Source organism: Prionailurus bengalensis, chromosome X, assembly GCF_016509475.1.
Source record: "Prionailurus bengalensis isolate Pbe53 chromosome X, Fcat_Pben_1.1_paternal_pri, whole genome shotgun sequence".
Lineage (NCBI taxonomy): Eukaryota > Metazoa > Chordata > Mammalia > Carnivora > Felidae > Prionailurus > Prionailurus bengalensis.
In genome coordinates, this window is record NC_057361.1 from 87,139,748 (window position 1) to 87,161,656 (window position 21,909).

Below are 21,909 nucleotides of genomic sequence, written 5' to 3' on the forward strand. Positions count from 1 at the left end.
TCCTCCCCCAAGACTGGCCAGGCACAGCTCACATCCAAGCTTCTAGAGAATGCTCCGCCCCCTCCCTGTGATGGAGAAAGCAGGAGGTGCTTCCTTCATTTAGAGGGAGGAGAATCACAAGTTAAACAGAAATACAGTTAAAAGGAAGAACTTACCCTTTTAAAGAATTTTGAAGTGTAATGGCAACATGTCTGTTCAGTTTCCATTCAAACCCCTAGGGTGGGTGATTTCCTGAAAACAAAAAAGAAAAAAAAGAAAAGAAGTAGAGGTAGCAAATTTCTTTTTCCTCTAATAAAGATGCAGTTAAAGATTTCCTCACGTTTTTTCCAGGCCTTCTCTTATACTTTATCTCTGGTAAATTTGAAACCTGCTAGTCAAGCTCCACTACAAAAGCATGCTAAGTGTCTTGATGGGGATTTTAATGAATGAATACTTTATTTTAGGTAGAATTAATTATTTAAAATTTTGAATCTGAACCTGGGACATAATGTGTATCTCTTTTCACTTAGATCTAATACTTCCTTCCTTAAGTCACTTCTAAACAAAAATCCTGAAACAAAATCTAGCTATACTCAAATTGAAAAAAAATAACCATATGTGTCAATAGTAAAATCACAATAAGCGAAAGTAAAAAATCAACCACAAACTTAGAATGCTTTTCAATCCATATGATTGGATAAACAAAAATATCCCTAAACTAGTTCTTATATTTCATTGAGAAAGAAATGAACAGTAGGGTAGAGAAACTGGCAAAGGACACAAACAATTCACAAGGTTCTTCCCTACTCCTGATATATATTTCCCTGTGAAGAAAGCACAAGTAGTGCAGTTAGAAGGTTTTGCTTCTAGACTAAACAGGCCTCTAGGTTGATGGATAGTTTGCTTAAACCATGGGGTCTGTTAGTACCATTTCACTCTCATGACGAGCAATATCCTGCAATTCGCTTTCCTCTCTTAATAAAGCTGACATTTTTGTTTCATCTGCTATTTCATGTATTTTGTTGCTATTGTTGCAATTTGTTCATTGTTTCCAGGATGTATAAACTTTTATGTATCTACAATTAACCTCAAAATGTATAATAATGTAAACACATTGCTGGAAAAGTAAGAAACTTTTGTGTAGCTCTATCAGAAGTAGGAGAAAAATGCTGATCAGCTCTTCCTGAGGCTCTTTTAACATACAAAACATTTTGATCCCTTCCAGATTAAAGTCTTTTTATTTTGGTCTTGTAATATCTGATATGATTTCTAACAGCACATTCTCTCAAGGGCTCTAATATAGTTTTGAAAACCAAATCTTCTCAGTATTGCAATTCTATGAAAACCGTTTCTGTTCATGGGAATCTTTACAAAACTGTGGAAGCGGCTCTGCTGTTTATCAAGGACATAATACTAAGAAACTGCTCGTTGAAACATAGCAACACTGACAACAGAGAACTGGTCAACTTTGTTTTTCAAAATGGAAAAACCGTGAGAAACATTGCTATTCAGAACAAAAAGGTTCTACTCTGAGCGTTGCTTTTTTATTGTTTTTGATACTGTTGTAATTTTCTTTGGTATTGAAAAATGCTTTAAAAAGAAACCAGTGGAATATAGACAATAAATATACCAAAATATAAAATATTGAATATACCAAGTGTTGGTGAAGATAAGGGGAAACTAAATGTTCATACACTGATTGACTGTAAACTGGAATTAGTATTTCGAAAAATGTTTGATGTGATTCCCTAAAGTTGAACATTATAGAGATTAACAGAGAACATTTAGGGCTTTTGGTAGCAGAGTGGCATGACTAAATAGGTGGTAGAGCACATATGAGACTATCCAGTCGGGCCTAGGAAGCAAATATTCAAAAATTTTCATTTTTTTCATTTTATTTATAAGCTTTTATTTATAAACACTTTTAAATGCTCATAATAAATTATTTTTACTCTAATATATACTTTATAAAAATATGAACTGGGGGGCTTCAACAAATTTTTCACAGTAGTGAGAATAAAAAATATGTAGAAATCTCTGCTTTATGGGCCTCATAGTTGACCTAGTCCTTCGACTTGTCTTCTTGATTTGCATTGTTTGGGACTATTATATTATAAAAAGGCTAATTAATCTGAACTTCCTAGATTGCCTCAATTACTGATTTTGCTGCTCATAGAAGTTGCCATTACTCATGAAATGTTTAAGATAATAACGAGAAACTGAATTGCAGTAAGCCAAGTTTTTACAAAAGGATCAGTTCTTGCCAACTTCAGACAATGCTACAAAATATGTGGCCCTACAATTATTCTATTTGGAATATATTATAGTATAGGTTTTCATTGAAATATTATACAGCCAAAATTTTAATGTTAACAATGATTGTGGTTTTTTAATTGTTTTTTTTTAAATGTTTATTTACTTTTGAAAGAGACAGAGAGAGAGAGAGAGCACAAGCAAGGGAGGGGCAGAGAGAGGGGGAGACAGACAATCCCAAGCAGGCTCCTTGCTGTCAGCACAGAGCCAGATATGGGGCTCGAACCCATAAACCATGAGATCATGACCTGAGCCAAGATCAAGAGCCGACTGAGCCACCCGGGTGCCCCATGATTGTGTTTTTTTTTTAATGTCAACTTAATTTCTAAGTTCTCTAGTTGACTTTAAGACCTCAAAAGTAATGAGGGAATATTTTTTGGATACCTGGGAAATTCCTCAGAAGATCAGAATCCATAAACACAGAGCATCAAACATACCAAGTTGCAATGCAATAATTTTTAATTATAGTTTTATGTATAAAAGTATTTACTTTTTATACATTTCTAATTAAAATGGCAATATTTTCAGCAGTTAAAATTGTATTTTAAAGCTTAAGTTTAAACCTTTTCATGTATCTGGGGCTGTATGTTTAAATATATACATATAATGATACATTAGTGCAAATAAGAGCAACCTAGGAATAATAGAAAGGAGAGGATTAAGCAGTTAAAATGAAAACTGATCTTAAAATGTACAATTTCCCTTCCCAATGAGATCGTATAGACTTATTATTTATTTTTCCTTTATTCTATCCAGATTGCAGAAGTTTTAATATGCCTCACCTGTATGTATATTTTATTTTATTTTATTATTTTTTTTTAATATGAAATTTATTGTCAAATTGGTTTCCATACAACACCCAGTGCTCATCCCAACAGGTGCCCTCCTCAATGCCCATCACCCACTTTCCCCTCCCTCCCACCCCCCCCCCCGCCCCATCAACCCTCAGTTTATTCTCAGTTTTTGAAAGTCTCTTATAGTTTGGCTCCCTCCTTCTCTAACTTTTTTTTTTCTTTCCTTCCCCTCCCCCCATGGTCTTCTGTTAAGTTTCTCAGGATCCACATAAGAGTGAAAACATATGGTATCTGTCTTTCTCTGTATGTATATTTAAAATTTTTTTTAATGTTTTAATTTATTTTTGAGACAGAGAGAGACAGAGCATGAGCAGGGGAGGGGCAGAGAGAGAGGGAGACACAGAATCTGAAGCAGGCTCCAGGCTCTGAGCTGTCAGCACAGAGCCTGACGCGTGGAACTCATGGACTGTGAGATCATGACCTGAGCCGAAGTCGGATGCTTAACAGACTGAGTCACCCAAGCGCCCCTCTCTGTATATTTTAAACTCAGAACAGTTAAGTTGTATCCTTTTACACTGTATTTTATTGTATTCATAGATTCTGCATTTAAAGAAAAGCTAAAGTTTTTACTTATTGATTTGCTTCTTTCTGCTATGTTTATTTTATTATACTTTGTAGTTCTTTTTTATTGAAGTATAGTTGACATACAATATCTATTAACTTCAGGTGCTATGTTTATTTTAAATGTTGCATTGTCACTCGGTTTAACAAGGTAGCCAATGATAAAACTGTTCCTTATTCTCAGATACCTATGATCAAATTTGAACTGAGCAGCCAGTTTCCCCTAAAAGACCCTTTTGTTATTTTCTTCTCCAAAATCTAACCCTAAATGTAGAGTAATAAAACTGTCAAGATGTCTCTTATACCCAAATCAACTTTAGCAGTTTCTAGATACCTAGAAGATAATACAAAAGGCTTATTCCCTCACCTTATAAAAGAAGGAATGAAAAACAGACAAGTATATTTTTTATGCTCTTTATTTTGTAATTGGATTCACAGTGTTAGAAGGACCACTGTTTTTTCGGATACACTTTATAGAAAAACTGTCAAATCAAAGAGGGGACATCAACTCCTACATTAATTTTGTATAACTGAAGTACTATTGATATAAATATGTTTCAGTAACTGTCCCTTTAGGATATGTAGAAACATGCTTTTAGGTTCATGGGCAGACACAACTTACATAAATCAAAGAGTAAGTCAAAATGAGAATGATTATTGTTTTTTGGAGGAGGAAACCAAAAGGAGTGACAGTCAAAGAAGAACAATTGTCCCCAAACTAAGAAATGGGTAAACTTTATATTCTGCATCTTTGTATCAGCTTGAAAAAAATTACTGGCACTACCATCATTTAGTGATTTGTTTCCAATATCTGTTGATTATGTTTCATGCTTTCCTGATAGATGTCCCTATTATGCACATTGCTGGAGAATAAAACCGAACCCCAATCTCAGGCAGATATATTCTGAACATTTGCTACTTAAATGCACTTGCTTGTTATCTTCTGACTGATAGCATGTACCATCCCACTACAAGCTTCCTTTGTAATAACTGGAACCTTATATGTTTAAAGACATTATGTGTTTAAGACTTTGTGAAAGAAGATTTTAATTGGTATAAAAATCTACTTGCTTATGTAAGCATTCCTAGTCTCCAAATTTGTAATCATTCCATTTCAATATTCTTTCTGACTGGGCACACTCCTTTTTAAATAACTTTGTCATCTAAAAAATTAAAAAAAAAAAAAAGGGGGCGCCTGGGTGGCGCAGTCGGTTAAGCGTCCGACTTCAGCCAGGTGACGATCTCGCGGTCTGTAAGTTCGAGCCCCGCGTCGGGCTCTGGGCTGATGGCTCAGAGCCTGGAGCCTGTTTCCGATTCTGTGTCTCCCTCTCTCTCTGCCCCTCCCCCGTTCATGCTCTGTCTCTCTCTGTCCCAAAAATAAATAAACGTTGAAAAAAAATTAAAAAAAAATAACTTTGTCATCTTCTTGGTTCCCTTACTAGTGAGTTAATGAAATTTGACACCTTAGAGATAAACTTATTTAAAGCAAATTTTTTACTTGATGATATACAAAGCATGTAACAATCGTGAAGGCATAGGCCTTGACCAATACCCAACACTGGCTATAAGTAAATAGTATGGTCATAAAAATGTATCCTGTTTGCACACCTTTAGTACAAGAGCAGAAGAAAAGAACTTCCTGGAGTTGAGTGCTCAGATACAGAAGTGAGTCACTTCCAGGGCCAAAAGGGGCTGAGAAATTTCTGGTCAAATGTGTGGGAACATGGTGGTGAAGGACAAAATGCTTCCAGTGGAGAGAAATGAACTCACTCTGACACATTGCCTGCAGGGACACAAGTTTGAGTTTGACTCGTTTTGGGGATTTTGTGTTCTTGAGTCAATACTAAAACCTACATACTGCCAATTGCTAATGAAACTATGGGGTAGACCACTTAGAGTGATTTAATAGTAGGATTTTAAAAAAGATATAAGTGAAGTTGTTGAAGACTGACAACTACATTAGCACAGTGCACAGTTCACAACCACCAGCTCTTGTCACACTCTGAGATAACAGGTTACAGTTGCAGTATAGACACAACTCTTCTTGGGATTAACAAACAAAGAACAGGACCCTTTGTGGTCTTTCTGGAGGACTCCAAAACAAGAAGGAGCCATCTGACTCTCTAGGGGACACCTAAAAGAAGGACTAGGTTGGATCAGAATTATTCTTATATGCACATTAAATACAGGTCATCATCATTTTCCAGTGTGTGTGTGTGTGTGTGTGTGTGTGTATGAGACTATTCACAAGGTCCACTGTCTAGCCTTTAGAAATTATTAGGGAGGTTTATTACTGGATGGTTACATATTTGATATTCTCAATAAAACAGGCAATCTTATAGATAAGAATTTATTTCCCAGCTCTGCCACTTATTAGTCATGTGATCTTTAGTAGCTTCTTTCACTTGTATGTACAAAGTACATACAAAGACAAAATGTGAATAATCTTAATACCTACCTTTAGGTTTGATAGAAGGAATCAAAACAACTTGAAATGTTCACTTGAAATGAAACCATCTGAGAATTTCCAGGAAACTACTGAAAAAAGAACTGTAAGTAGAGAAGACTAATGCTATCATTTATGAAGCCACATAAACAAAGTGACAATGATTGAAACTGTTTAGTGCTAACCTACTTAGGTGTATAGCAAGAGGCTAATGAAGGCATAGCAAGCATAGAAAAAAAAGGGAAAATGAAGCCTCAAATTAATTACAGAGTATCTGAAGATATAGACGAAAAATCCAGCATGGATTTTTTATGCTCTAGAAAAATCCTTGGGGCATTGATCTGTGTTTAATTCCTGGTTTTCTACTAAAGCAGTGCTTTTAATCAGACTCTTGTTTTAGGATTACTAATTGCCCTCACCTTGTCTTCTACTCCTTTAACTCTGAGGAGGTTGAAACTTTGTTTTTAATGGACAATATTTGAAGATACTGTGTTAAGGACAGGACAGAGCAGAAGAATCAGCAAAGAAATGTCTATATCAAAGAAGGAATATTTTTAAAACTTTTTGTTTAAATTCCATTGTAATATTAGTTTCGGGTGTACAACATAGTGATTCAACATTTCAGTACAACACCCAGTACTCATCACAAGTGCCCTCCTTAATTAACATCAGCTATTTCACCTACCCTCCCCCCAACCTACCCTCTGGTAACCATCATTTTGTTCCCTATAGTTAAGAGTCTGTTTCTTGCTTTGCCTCTCTCTATCTCTTTTTTTCCCTTTGCTCATGTTTTGTTTCTTAAATTCCACATATGAGTGAAATCATATAGTATATGTCTTTCTCTGCTGACTTATTTCGCTTAGCATAATACTCTCTGGCTCCATCCATGTCACTGCAAATGGCAAGGTTTCATTCTTTTTATGGCTGAGTAATATTCCATTGTGTGTGTGATACATATAGCACTTTTTCTTTATCAATCCATCAATCAGTGCACACTTGGGCTGTTTCTATAATTTGACTATTGTGGATAATGTTGCTATAAATATGGGGGTGCATGTATCCCTTTGAATTAGTATTTTTGTATTGTTTAGGTAAATACCTAGTAGTGCAATTACTGGATTATAGGGTAGTTCTATTTTTAACTTTCTGAGGGACATCCATACTGTTTTCCATAGTGGCTGTATCATTTTGCATTCCCACCAACAGTGCAAGAGGGTTCCCCTTTCCCCACATCCTCACCAACACCTGTTGTTTCTTGTGTTGTTGAATTTAGCCACTCTGACAGGTGTGAGGTGGTATCTCATTGTAGTTTTGATTTGTATTTCCCCGATGATGAGTCATGTTGAGCATGTTTTCATGTCTGTTGGCCATTTGTATGTCTTCTTTGGAGAAATATCTTTTCATGTCTTCTGCCCATTTTTTATTTTATTTATTTTGTTTTTAAATTCTTTAACGTTTATTTATTTTTCAGAGAGAGAGAGAGACAGCAAGCAGGGGAGGGGCAGAAAGAGAGGGAGACACAGGATCTGGGCTGTCAGCACAGAGCCTGACACAGGGCTTGAACCCATGAACCGCGAGATCATCACCTAAGACGAAGTTGGTTGCTTAACCAACTGAGCCACCCAGGTGCCCTGTCTTCTGCCCATTTTTAACTGTATTATCCATTTTTGGGGAGTTGAATTGCATAAGTTCTTTTTTTCAATCACAACTAAACATTTATTATTCTGTTAAGTGAAGCAATTGCAGTGATATTTCAGAATATATATATATATATATATATATATATATATATATATATTTAAATGTAATGTATGCTCATAGACTCTAAACAGTATTTTAAAATATAAAATCTCTCCAAAAGAAAATATTCAACTACAGGTAAGATAGATAGCTTTTAATATAATAAAGGGGCACCTGGGTGCCTTAGTCAATTGGGCGTCCGACTTCGGCTCAGGTCATGATCTCATGGTTTGTGAGTTCGAGCCCTGCGTCGGGCTCTGTGCTGACAGTTCAGAGCCTAGGGCCTGCTTTGGATTCTGTGTCTCCCTCTCTCTCTGCCTCTCCCATGTTCATGCTCTGTCTCTCTCTAATACATAAAAAACGTTAAAAAATTTAATATAAGAAAATGTTACAAGCTTTTAAAATTAAAGTCATCATCAGATTTTCCATAACACTATGTACAGAAATTTGCAAACTTCCTGTACAGAACAGACTAATCTTTACTCTTGAGCAAGATGTTCAGTAACATATTGGTAATCTTCTACAAGTTCCCGAAAGCTTTCTTGCAGCTGTTCATGTTGACTGCTTATTTCTATTTGATTCATCTGTTTTGTCAATTCTTCTGGTCTGAGATATTTTCTCATTTTAGCAAGATCTCTCTGCTTTTTCTTATACCGGCTAATCCATCTTCTTTTAATGCCCAGTCAATAGCTTCTGAATTGTTCAGCATCACTCATTTCAGTTACCAGTAGTCGAAGATTTTCATAAACCTGTCTAGCATGCACTTATTTATTTTGAACTTCTGTTGGGACTCTATTGCTATATCTTCATTGAATTCTTGCATCAACTTTTCCTGGGAAAAACATGACAAGTCTTGACAAAGCTTCACAAGCACAAAGTCTCTTAATTTCACATAGCTTTTTGATGGATCTTCCACTGTAATATCAAGAACAGAAGGAGATACAATGTGGTATCTATGAGCTGTTTCCAAGAATTTGAGGACCATGGCCTTGACCTTGAAATAGATTCAGTATCAGCATCTGACTTATACATGACTGGGTTTTGTCTGGATACACATAGTAATTATAGACTGTCAGGTAGCCTGTGGTTGCAAAGAGTGTAGCCCCATCTTTATTATATTTCTCAAATACTAGAAACTAGTGTTATCTTTCATAATCCACGTCAATACAGCTAGCAGTTTCAATAAACCACATCAAAAATGACTGAAGCCTTTAATGATATTCTCAAATGCTTTTACATGCCATGCCAGACTTGTATATCTGAAAGGTAAAGTTTTCTCCTCTTGTTGGACTGAGAACAGAGTATGTATGCAGTATGATTCCAAATGTCTTGAAATCAACTTCTTTTCCCAGCAAAGAGAGAAATTCGTGTTTGTACAAAATTTAGGTGGAATGATTTGTCCAATTTTGCCCTTTACATCATCTGCCTCTACACAGTCGAAGTTTTCATCAACTCTAGATGCATATTTGACATGAAACAATGTTGACAGGCTACAAGCAATATAGCATGATACGTTCATCAGATCCTTGTAACAAAATCATGTTCATCATCCCCAAAGAGTTGATGGGTTTATTCAAGTCAGAAAGTTCTAATTTAATTCTCAAGATCTTCAGGAAAATGAGCTATTTTTAGTTCAATTACTGTGTTGGTATTACATTTGTACTGTGCAAGTTTCTTCTCCACTGCACTCTGGCACTTAATCAAAAATTTATCCAAATTTCACCAAATCCGACCATTTCCAAGCTGCAAGAAACTGTGGCTGAGGAAGGATTAATCTATAAGTTCTTTATACATTTTGAATACTAACATTTATCATTTGCAATATCATTTGCAATAACCATTTGCAAATATCTTTTCCCAGTCTATAGGTTGCCTTTTAGTTTTGCTGTTTCCTTCATTGTGCAGAAGCTTTTTATTTTGTGATGTCCTTTTATTTTATTTTTGTTTTTGTTTCCCTTGGCTCAGAAGACATATCTAGAAATATGTTGTTATGACCAGCGCCAGAGAAATTACTGTCTGTGCTCTCTTCTAAGATTTTTATGCTTTGGGGTCTCAAATTTAAGTCTTTAATCCATTTTGAATTTATTTTTGTGTATTCTGTAAGAAAGTGGTCCAGTTTCATTCTTTTACATGCAGCTGTCCAGTTTTCCCAACACAATTTGTTGAAGATTCTGTCTTTTTTCCATTGGATATTCTTCCCTGCTTTGTCAAAATGTTAATTGACCATATAGTTGTGAGTTTATTTCTGGGTTTTCTATTCTGTTCCATCGATCTGTGTGTCTATTTTTGGGCCAGTACCATACTATTTTGATCACTACAGCTTTGTAATATAGCTTAAGTCTGGAATTGTGATGTTTTCAGCTTAGCCTTTCTTTTTCATGATTGCTTTGGCTATTCAGGGTTTTTTGTGGTTCCATACAAATGTTGGGAATGTTTGTTCTAGCTCTGTGAAAAATTCTGGTGGTATTTTTATAGGGACTGCATTAAATGTGCAGATTGCTTTGGGTAATATAGACATTTTAACAATATTTGTCCTTCCAAACCATGAGCATGGACTATTTTTCCATTTCTTTGTGTCCTCTTCAATTTCTTTCTTCAGTGTTTCATAGTTTTCAGAGTATAGGTGTTTCACCTCTTTGGTTAGGTGTATACTTAGGTATTTTATTGTTTTTTGGTACAATTGTAAATGGGATTGATTCCTTAATTTCTCTTTCTGCTGCTTTATTATTGGTATATAAAAATGCAACAGATTTCTTTACATTGATTTTGTATCCTGTGACTTTACTGAATTCACTTATCAGTTCTATCAGTTTTTTGGTGGAGTCTTTCAGGTTTTCTATATAGTGTATCATGTCATCTGAAAATAGTGAATGTTTTACATCTTTCTTGCGAATTTGGATGCCATTTATTTATTTATTTACTGTTGTCTGATTGCTGTGGCTAGGACTTTCCAGTACTATATTAAATAACAGTGGTGAGAGTGTACATTCCTGTCTCATTTCCAACTGTAGAGGAAGATCTCTCAGTTTTTCCCCACTGAGGATGACATTAGCTGTGTGTTTTTCGTATATGACCTTTATTATGTTGAGGTATGTTCTCTCTAAAACATGAGTGTTTTTATCATAAATGGATTATGTGCTCTGTCAAATGCTCTTTGTGCATCTATTGAAATGATCCTATGGTTCCTATCCTTTCTTTTATTAATGTGTTGTATCACATTGATTGATTTATGTATACTGAACCAACACTGCAACCCAGAAGGAAATCCCACTTGATCATGGTGAATGATTTTTTAAAATGTATTGTGGGATTTGTTTTGCTAGTATTTTTTTTGAGAATTTTTACATTTATGTTCACCAGGGATTCAAAGAAGGAAACTTGTCAATGAGAATATAGTAGAGGTATGAGAATGAAGAGAAGAGTGGGGATCATACAAAGGCTTCATGCATGGAATATACTTGAAAGAAAAGAAAGAGTCCTATCATAACACCCCAACATCATCACATTCTAACTATTGTTAATGTACTTTAAGGTGTAAGTATGTATGTATTCATGTGTGCAAGAGAAAGCAACACTGGTGTTACAGACGCCCACAAGCTCAAAGTAACCTGCCACTTTTCTCATCAGAGCCAAAGCCCATGAGTGCCCTGAAGCTATGGGGATCAGAGCATACAAGTGTTGTGTTACCAAACCTTCTGGAACTCCCAAGGCCACTGTTAAAACAAGAGCCAGGAGCACATAGCTGCCTAGGCTGTTAGAACATCTGTGACTTATCACCATAGCTGGGACCCTTCTGTTTGAGTAGGAACCAAGGAGACTACACTTCCACTGAGAAGCCTGTGTTCCTGCTGAGGAACCCATTTCCCCACTGTTGCTGCTGTATTTTCAGGAAGCGTGGCGAAAAAATAAAGTAAAACAAAGGAAAAGAATGGAAAAAGGAAAGGAAAAAGGAAAGGAAGGGAAAGGAAAGGAAAGGAAAAGAAAAGAAAGGAAAGGAAAGAGGAAAGGAAAAAAGAAAAGGAAAAAAAAAAGGAAGGAAAGTACAGGAAAAAAGAAAAGAAAAGAGAAGAGAAGAAAAGGAACAATGTCTTCTCTCTTTCTCCCACCTCCTAATCTCCAAACCTTGCCTCCCATTGACATAACGTAGTAGATACCAAACAAGAAAGGGACCTGGGAAATGTAATCTATGGGATTCCATCACCTATGATACACAAGGATGAAAACAGAGCTAAGAGCATCAGATACAATAGGATTATAATGTCTTTATTGACTATTTTTCTGTAAAATAATTATATGTGTTATAGAAAAAATATTTAGCTTTCCTTAATCTTAGAACATTTTTATTTTCCCTTTGTTTGTAATGGATATTATACCTAGAAATAGGGATTCACAGCTGACATTCTTTTCTTTCAGTGCTTGGAAAATATTGTGCCACTTATTTTTGGCTTCCAGTGGTTTCTGATGAGAAATCCACTGCCACCATATTCTCTCTGGCTTCTTTCAATATTTTTCCTTCTTTAGGTTTCAAAAGTTTAATTATGATGTGTATTGGTGTGAATTTATTAACTTATCATATTTGGGATTCTTCCAGCACTTTAATTTGTAGGTTTATGTCTTTCATCAAATTTGGGAAATCTTCAGCTATTATTTCTTTGAATACCTTCTCAGTTCCACTATCCTCTTCTTCTGGGACTCCAATAATATGAATGCAGGATTTTTTTTTGAATGTTGGATCTTTTATTGTTGTTCCACAGATCACTGAAAACGTTCACTTTATTCAGTTTATTTTCTCTCTTTTGTTCAGATAGTAAGTTCCATTAAACCATCTAAAAGTACATTGATTCTGTCCTCTATAATGCCTCTGCTATTGAGCTCACTCAGTGAGATTTTTATTTCAATGATTGCATTTTCATTTCTAAAACTTATATTTTGCTCTATTATGTAACTTCTATTTCTTTACTGGGATTATCTTTATTTTCATTTTTTAAAATAATTTTTAGGTGCTTATTCAAGCATTTTTATGATGGCTACTTTAATCCTTGTCAGATAATTCCAATAGCCCATTCATCTTGGTGTTGGCATCTTGGTGTATAGTCTATTATCATTTATTTTGTGGCTTTTCTGTTTATTTGTATGTTTGGAATGATTTCCAGTTGTATCTTGGACATCTTACATATTATGAGACTTTGTATCTTGTTTCATCTTAATTTTTCATGGCTCTCCCCACTGCTGAGGTGTAGTGGAATGCCCAGGCAATATGTATATTCAGCTTCTATCTCAACTTTACCAACACCATCCAGGCAAAAGTGGGACACTCACTCACACTTCCTTATTGTAGATGTGTGACATAGAAACACAGATCCACACTGGGCCCCACTGATTCTAGAGAGAAGGACAGGGCTGTCAGCAAGCTCTGGTTTATACCATAAATGGTATATTAGCTTCCTGCTAGACTCTCCACCACCTGGCTGAGGAATCACAATGCTGCCTGTGTCTGCCAGGTAGAGCATGAGTTAGCTTCTTGACCAGCCTCACTGACACCACTATGTATAAAAGTACACCTGATTTCATGGAGTATGTAAGATGGACAATCCACTTCCTGTTCACCCCACTGAAACTGTGGGAATGAGTGTAGTTTCTCATCGGTGTTTCTCTGAAGTAGGGTGGGTATTGTCAAAAAGTTTTTCTGTTAAGCGACACTTATCCATGACCTGGCCAGGGGAATAGCTTTTTCTTTGAGCTTTTGTTTATTTTTGTCTGTGCCTGTTGGTGTTTCAGAGTTGGATGTTTCTACAATCACTTTCTGGGGCATATGAGAGGCAATAAGGAAACCAAAGTACCTCACTTGCTGTGTCCTTTAAATCCCAAGGTCCCTGGACAATCTGTCTTCTCCTTTCCAGTGATCTGTTTTTTTTTCCATATTTGCTATGTTATGTCCAAGGTTTTTATTTGTAAGTATAGAGTGAGGGAGATGATCATGCTTATTAAATCCCTAAACATGCCTATGCAAACAATGATACAAAATTAATGTTTGCCTATCACTTTTGGTAACATTAAAAATAAACTTAATATAGTGACTTAAAGTATATAGAAAAAGCACACTGCAGGTGGTGTTATATACTGTTATAATAATTTTTCAGTAAGTGTCTTTCAAAATTTAAAAGTATTTTAGGGGGCATCTGGGTGGCTCAGTCAGGTGAGCATCCCACTTCAGCTCAGGTCATGACCTCACAGTTCGTGAGTTCGAGTCCTGGGTCAGGCTCTGTGCTGACAGCTCAGAGCCTGGAGCCTGCTTTGGATTCTGTCTGTCTCTCTCTCAAAAATAAATAAACAGGGGCACCTGGGTGGCTCAGTCGGTTAAGGGTCCGACTTCAGCTCAGGTCATGATCTCATGGTTTGTGAGTTCAAGCCCCGCATCAGGCTCTGTGCTGACAGCTTGGAGCCTGGAGCCTGCTTCGGATTCTTTGTCTCCCTCTCTCTCTGCCCCTCCCCAACTCATGGTCTCCCTCTCAAAAATAAATAAACGTTAAAAAAATAAATAAGCATTTTAAAAAAGTTTAAAAGTATTTTTTATAGCTAGCCCTATTGTAGTGGTTTTAATTTTATTACAATAGATGTATTCATAGATTACCTGTCATTTTGCCCTGTATTAAATGTGTATAAAGAGAAAAAAATAAGATATTTGCTTATAATTGTTGACCAATTGTTGACCAAGTCAAATGTGTTGATTTTGGGAGCACCTGGGTGGCTCGGTTGGTTAAGCGTCTGACTTTGGCTCAGTTCACGATCTCATGGTTCATGAGCTTGAGCCCCACATAGGATTCTCTGCAGTCAGCACAGAGTCCACTTCAGATTCTCTGTCCCCTTCTCTCTCTGTCCCTCTCCCACTTGTGCTTTCTCTCCCTTTCTCTCAAAAATAAATAAAAACATCAAAATGTATTGATTTTTAAATTATCACTTTTATCTTTTCAACTTGTTTTTTGTCCACTGTGTTTCACTTTTCTCAGTTGAGGCACATGTTTCAAAAATTAAAATAAATATTAATTATATAGCTCAATGTCACTTCACATATATAAACATCCTGATAACCACCACACAGTTCAAGATGTTGAACACTTATTCCATCATAGAAAATTTTCTCATGCCCTTTTCTAATCAGTAGATGTAGCTACTGAGCCAGCAGCTTTTTTGACCTGTATCAACATAGATTAGTTTTTTCTGATCTTGGACTTCATATAAATAGAATCATACAGTTTATAGTTTTTTGTATAGTTGGTCTATTTTAATAAGCATCATATATTATATTCATCCATGTAGATTTATTAATAATTTATTTTTCATAGTGGCATAGTATTCCATTGTATGAATGTATCTATCATACTTCAAGAGGAGTGCAGGAATGACCTCAAGATGGTGACATATGTCATTCCTGACTTCAGTCCCCCTCACAAGAAGATCATTTAGCAAATATCCTTAGACAAGATACAACTGTGAAAATCACAGATTGCAAGGGTGAGGCTGAAGCATACCTTTGGACCACAGAGGCCAGGAAAGACCAAATTAGAAGGATCAGAAAATCGGCTTCATTTTGACCACATTGCCCCTATCTGAGGCCAGCACACTGACAGAGCTCCACAGAATTTATGGTTTTCTCCAGTGGAAAGAAGAGAATCCAAGATGGACATCCAGCTTCCTAGCATTGTGGGACACTTCCTGGGAGGCCCATAGAGGTTTCATCTCATGGGGTCCCGGGAGAATCTGTGGAGTTTTACTGGGGATCAGATAGAGATGGGAAGGGGGGAGGAAGTTACAGCAACCAGCACTCAGATCTTGGTGGGCCATGTTTCTGCTTACAGTGGGGCTTGAGCAGAAATCCCAGCCAGTGGCTCTGCCTATCTGCAGAGTTGAAGCTATAGCTCCCTCTAGCCAAGGGAGTTCTGCCTGATTTGGATCCCTAGGCAACAGGCCATACCACCTTTGGAGCCCATTCTAAGGTTCTACCCAGGCAAAGGAATTAATTTGCCTTAGCTTAACTGCTAAGCACAACTTCCAGTCCTGCCCCTCTGGGAAGTATAGACACAGATGCCCAACAGCTGTGGAACACATTCTATTGCCTGCCTGGCAAGAGAGCAAATTTGCAGTCTTTCCCAGTTGCTGAGCATAGCCTCCAAGTCCTGCCTCTCCAGGAAGTGTGGCCAAAGTCACCTGGAAAGTTCAGAGCCCATCCAATGACCTACCTGGGCAGAGAGCCAAGCCCACATCCCTGCCCAACTGTTGAACATAGCATCTGGTCCTGCATAATCAGGGAGCCTGAAAAGTGACACTGAGCAGCCTTGGAGCCCATCCTACACTATCACTAAGTCCAGCCTGTAACCCTACCCAGTGGCAGAGAAAAGCTTAAAGTCCTGCCTTATTTCTGAACAAAACTTGTGGCCTCACCCAAGCAGGCATCTCAACCATTGGGTCTGGGCAATAGGGAAGCACAGCTTGTGACCTCACCTGACCAGAGAAGCACAGCTTGTGACCCCAACTGACCAGAGAGCCAAGACAGCAACAACCTACCTGATTGCAAAACCAAGCCTATGGTCCCATTTAACTTTATGGCACAGCCTGAATTCATCCATTTGATCTCAGAGCATAGTCTGAGGCTCCAACCAACTGTAAAGCCTGGCTTATGGCCCCACTTGAATGTGGAGTCCAGCCAGTGGCACCATCTGGTTGTTTGGGGAGCACAGCTGGAAGCCCCACCAAATCATATGTGGTTGCAGAGACCAGGTAGTGGACCCAGCTGACCTTGGAACACAGACAACAGCTCCTCCCAACCATAGAGCTCAGCCTGAAGTCCTGCTTGAACAAAGAGCCCAGCTAATAGGTACACCCAACCATGGAGCCAAGGCAGCAGCAACCCTCCCACCCTCAAGATCATGGGCAGTATCTCACCCAACTAGAGACCCTGACAGCAAGCCCTGTCGACCCTTGAATGCTACCAGCTGGCTTGTACAGTACCTTGAGCTAAGCTGACTGGTGAAGCTTTTTTCCTGCCAAACCAAACCAGTAAAGTTTGGAAAAGAGACTACTTGTTCAAATGTGCAGATACCAATGCAAGCATAAAAGAATTGTGAAGATAAGATAAAAATGGAACACTAAATGATTAATAAAGCCCCAATAATTGACCCCAAAGAAATTGAGTTCTATGAACTGACAAAGAATTCAAAATAATCTTCTTTAAAATGTTCAGCACACTACAAGAACACACAGACGACAAGGAAAAAAGAACAAAGGATGTACAAAACAGAAAACAATTAACAAAATGGCAACAGCAAGTGCTTGTCTATCAATTACTTGAAAAGTAAATGTATTAAACTATCCAATCTAAAGACATAGAATAGGGGCACTGCACGGCTCAGTCACTTAAGCATCCAACTCTTGATTTCGGCTCAGATCATGATCTCATGGTTCATGGGTTTGAGCCCCACATCGGGCTCTGTGCTGTCAGTGTAGAGCCTGCTTGGGATTCAATCTCTCCCTCTCTCTTTCTCTCAAAGATAAATAAATAAGCATTAAAAATAAAGAATAAAACCATAGAATGTATAACTGGATTTAAAAAATATCTAATGATATGCTGCCTACAAAAGACTAAAGTGAGGGATATACTTAGTCTGAGAATGAAGAGTTGGAAAAATATATTCCAAACAAATAGTAAACAAAATAAAGCAGAGACAGCTATACTTATATCAAACAAAATAGAATTTATGCTAAAAATGTTCACAAGATACAAAGGAAGTCATTATAGAATGATAAAAGGGTCAATTCATTGAGAAGATGTAACAATTGTAAATAATTATGCACCCAACATCAGGGCATGTGATATATAATGCAAATAGTAATAGAAATAAAAAGAGAAATAAACAGTAATACAATAATAATTGAGGACTTTAATACCCTACTCTTGGCAATGAATAGATTATCTAAAGAATCAATAAGGAAACAGTGGATTTGAAAAATACTGTAGGCTAAATGGACTGAACAGATTTATACAGAACATTCCATCCAACATCAGCAGAATACACATTCCTCTCAAATTCAGGACATTACTACTGAACTACTGAAAATAAAAAAGATATAAGAGATTATTATGATCAATTATAAACCAATGAATTAGATAACTTAGATAAAATGGAAAAGTTTTTAGAAACACACAGACTACCAGAACTGATTCAAGAAGTGGAAATCTTAATAGAACTATAATAAGTTAAGAGATTAAATATCAAAGATCTTCAAAAAAGAAAATCCCAGTAATAGCGTCAATAGGTAGTTCTACCAAACATTTAAAGAAAAAAAATAGCACCAATCCTTCACAAATTCTTCCAAAAAAAATTGAAGAGAGGGGAACACTTCCTAATTCATTCTATGGGGCTAAGCTTGATAACAAAGTCATATGAGAACATTACAAAAAGAGAAAACTATAGGCCAATATGTCTTATGAATATGGATGCAAAAACCCTCAAAAAATACTAGTAAATGGGTTACAGCAGCATGTAAAAGGTGTTGTAAACCATGACCAAATCCTGGAATTTATCCCAGGAATGCAAGGGTAGTTCATCACATAATAATCAATAGAATAATCTTCAGTAATAGAATGAAGAAAAAACCCAACATGATCATTGCCACTGGTTCAGGAAGAGCATTTGACAAAATCTATTACCCCTTCATGATAAAAAACATTCAGTAAATTAGGAATAAAGGGGATTCTTCTTCACATGATAAGAGCATTTATGAAAAACCCACAGCTAACATCACATTAATGGTTCCTATGATTAGTAATAAGACAAGGTGCCCACTTTTACCACTTCTATTCAACATTTTAGTGGAACTTCTAGTCAGAAAAATTAGGAAAGAAAACAAAATAAATGACATTCAAGTTGGAAAAGAAGTAAAACTATCTGTATTTACAGATGACATGCTATAAAAATTCCTAAAGAATTCACAAAAAATGAATATATCTAATAAACAAGTTCAGCAAGACCACAGGATACAAGATGAATACTCAAATATTAGTTGTATTTTTGTATATTAACAATGACTGTTCCAAAAAAAGAAGTTAAGGAAAGAATTCCACTTAAATTAGCATAAAAATAACCACTTAGGAATAAATATTATCAAGAGATGTGATACTTGTACACTGAAACTATAAAGTATTGCTGAAATAAATTAAAAAAGACCTAAATAAAGAGATACACATTCTGAGTTCATGGATTAGAAAATCTAATATTGCTAAGATGATATTACTCCTCAAATTGATATACAAAGTCAATGCAATCCCTGTAAAAGTTCCAACTGTCTATACATATTTGGCATAAATGCACAAGCTAATCTTAAAGTTCAAAAGGAATTTCAAGGGACCGTGCATAGCCAAATAAATCTTGGAAAGGAACAAAGTTGGAGAACTCACCTTCCCAATCTCAAAACTCACTCTAAAGCTACAGTTATCAAAATTGTATGGTATAAGCATAAGGATAGACATATAGATCAATGGAATAAAATAAGAGTCCAAAATTAAATCCATACATATGAAATCAATGATTTTTTAAACAAGGGTGCCAAGGCCATTCATTGGGGGACATCAATCTTTTAAACAAACAGTGTTAGGACAACTAAATAGCCACATGCTAAAGAATGAACCTGCATCCTTACCTCATACCATATACAAAAATTAACTGAAAATTGATCAGTGAACTCTTAGAAGAAAACATTGGGTAAATATTCACGTTCTTGGATTTCAGAATGGATTCTTAGATATGACTCTAAAAGCACAAGCAACAAAAGAAAAAATAGGTAAATTAGACTTCGTAAAAGTGAAAAACATTTGTGGATTAAAGGAAACTATGAAAAAAGTAAAAAGACAACAAAAAGAATGAGAGAAAATATTTGCAAATTATACATGTAAAATATGTAAAAATGGTCAATAAACTCATGAAAATCTGCTTAATACCATTAGGACTTAAGAATATGTAAATCAAAACCACACTGAAGCACCACTTCCAAACTACAATAGTGGCTATAATAAAAAATGTGGAAAACAACAATTATCAGAGAGGACATGGAAAAGTCAGAATGTTAATATATTCCTAGTGGGAATGCAGCTGTTTTGGCACAGTTTGTTGATCTCTCAAGAAGTTAAACATAGAATGATCATATGAACCACACACATATATATTACTCATATATATATATATTATATATATAATAGGTATATATAGGTCTCTTTTATATATATATATATATATATAATATATATACATATAAAAGAATTAAAAACAGAGGTGCCTGGGTGGGTCAGTCAGTTAAGCATCAGCTCAGGTCATGATTTCATGATGGTGAGATTGAGCCCCACATCAGTCTTAGCACAGACCCTTCTTAGGATTCTCTCTCTCCCTTTTTCTCTGCCCCTCCCCTACTTATGCCCTTGCTCTTTCTCAAAAAAAAAAAAAAAAGAACTAAGAAAACAAATAAACTTAAAAAAAAATTAGGAGCACCTGGGTGGCTCAATTGGTTAAGCATACGACTTTGGCTCAGGTCATGATCTCACAGTGAGTTCGAGCCCCACATAGGGCTCTGTGCTGACAGCTCAGAGCCTGGAGCCTGCTCAGATTTTGTGTCTCCTTCTCTCTGCCCCTCCCCAGCTCACACTCTGTCTCTTTCTTAAAAATAATAAATAAACATTAAAAAAATTAAATTTTTAAAAAAATAAAAAAAGAATTAAAGGGGCACCTGGGTTGCTCAGTTGGTTAAGCCTCTGACTCTTGATTTTGGCTCAGTTCATGATCTCACATTGTGAGATCAAGCCTCATGTTTGGTTCCTTGCTGAGCATGGAGCCTGCTTAAGATTCTCTCTCTCTCTCCCTAAGCCCCTCCCCCTACTCTCAAAAAAAAAAAGAAAGGGATAAGGATTATACAAAATAAAAAGAGGTATATGGACACTCAAACTTTTATGAGTGTAGAAGACAGTTTACTCAGTTTTATTTATTCATTTTAAAAGTTTGTTTATGTATTTTGAGAGGGGAGGAGTGGCAGAGAGAGGGAGAAAGAGAATCCCAAACAGGCTCCACGCTGGCATTGCAGAAAAGATCATGACCTGAGTTGAGATCAAGAGTTGGACGTTTAACCAACTGAGCAACCCGAAAATCTCTGGTTACTCAGTTTTAAACAGTCTGCTTCTCAGGGAAAAATAAAGATAACTCAGAAAGTAAAAGCAAGATCCACAAAGCAAATGAAGAACCACAGAGACTAGATCTCAGGGGGTAAGACTAATCCCTAGTCAAGGAACGTCAAGAGGAGACTAGTTAGAATTTGAACTGCCATGTTCAGTGGCTGTTATGTGGTTATTATTTCCCCTTCTGAATGGTAGTGTCTATAGTAATTTTCCTGTACCTGTCTCAAATTTTATGTTGGGAAGGAAGGGAGCAATTATTTGTCACATTAACTCACAGGTCTTCAGATTGAGAATGGTACTCAAATAGGTGAACCTGAAGAACAATACCTGAAGAGCCTCATGTGCACTGGGACCTAACTGAGATGATGAGATCTTGGTCTTGAGCAGAATTTTTAGTGGTAAGAGACTTTGGAAGGTCTTGAAGCAGACAAGTGTAATTTGCATTCTGAAGGAATATAAATAATTGTGGCCATATGGAAGATTGTAGAAGACTGTATTTTCCAAAGATGGTTACTACCTCATCCTCCATCCTACATGCTGTTTAAGAACATTGTTATACACCATTGAGGCTTGGGGAGTCTATGTTCCTTCTCCTTCCAACTGGGCAGGTTTGGGAGAATGTTTCATCTAATGGAGTTTGGTGAAGATGACATTATTTGACTTTCAAGGATAGACAATAAGAGTCAATGCAACTTCCATATGGCTTTCTGGGACACTTGCTTTTGAATCCTGAGCTGCCATGTAATAAGTCTAATTATCTGGAGGCCACCATGATATAAGGAAGCTAAGTCATGTACAGAGTT

At 36.5% G+C, this 21,909-nt stretch overlaps 1 pseudogene; it reads right to left on the minus strand.

Annotated features, from left to right (window-relative positions):
* Positions 1-8,372: 8,372 nt before the first annotated feature.
* LOC122477120 lies at positions 8,373-11,754 on the minus strand (annotated as a pseudogene).
* Between the last annotated feature and the right edge of the window lie 10,155 nt (positions 11,755-21,909).